Genomic DNA, 1,129 nt, shown 5'->3' on the forward strand with positions numbered 1-1,129 from the left:
CTATCCTGAAAGAAATGGTGCTGGTAAAATGTTTCCTTGTCAGGAAAAAAAATACAGTTGATTCTTTTTAACTACGCAAACTTCCACGTTTTACTTAGCCAATATTCTACTAATGAGTATTTGGGCCATTTCCTTTTTATGCTTAAAAAAAACACTGCAGTGATAGTCTTTGCTAATGTCTACTGTTATCGCATTTCATGTGAAATTATTTTAAAAACATATATTACAATTATATATAATTTCTCAATAAACAATATTATACAGTGAATCTTTTCTTTATTTCTCAACTAGAATAAATTTCAACTACAGTTTTTACATATGTTAATAAATTTAGAGCTCTATCTTCACACCAAAAGAATCAGCAAACTATGCCCCTTAGACCAATCCCACATACTGCTTATTGTTATAAATAAAGTCTCACTGGCACACATTCATACTCATTCTTTTCACAGGGTTTTTGACTGCTCTTATACTACATCAGCTCAGGTGAATGGCCCACAAAACATAAAATGTAAGTGCCAATCCCATTATCAAAAAATTTTATAACCCCTAAACTAGAACAGGAACTATTGTTCCTTATGATATTTTTTGCTACTTCTACAAAGTGCAAGCTGTAGAATCATTAGCTTCTACATGCAACACATGTAGCAGCACATGTTTATATATAAAAAAGGTACACTGATGATGAACAAAGCAACATCACTTTTTAATTCTACAATCAAAACTATACAGTATGAAGCCATAGCTGTTTTGCAGCTTTTGAATATACTGAGTGAATTAATTAAACTAGGGATTCTCCTTTAAATAACAGGTTATCCCTCAGTTTGTCTAGTAATTTAGGCCACTATTTTAAACAAAAGGAAAAGTTTTAAAAATGGTTTAACTACAAAACCCAAGTGGTATTTAGTAATCTCTGAGATATGAAACAAGATAAGAAAATTAAAGTAGAGAGAGACAGAGACAGAGACAGAGACAGAGACAGAGACAGAGACAAGAAAAGAAGGAGGAGGAGAGAAAAGGAGCATTGGAAAGACGAATAACATTGTTTTATCTTATGTGCAACCTCAAATTCAAGCAAACATCATGTGCCCTGGCCTACAGAACTGACATATGCACACTGGTTAATCCA

This window comes from Octodon degus, unplaced genomic scaffold (assembly GCF_000260255.1).
Source record: "Octodon degus isolate 3935 unplaced genomic scaffold, OctDeg1.0 scaffold00086, whole genome shotgun sequence".
In the NCBI taxonomy this organism is placed as follows: Eukaryota; Metazoa; Chordata; class Mammalia; order Rodentia; family Octodontidae; genus Octodon; species Octodon degus.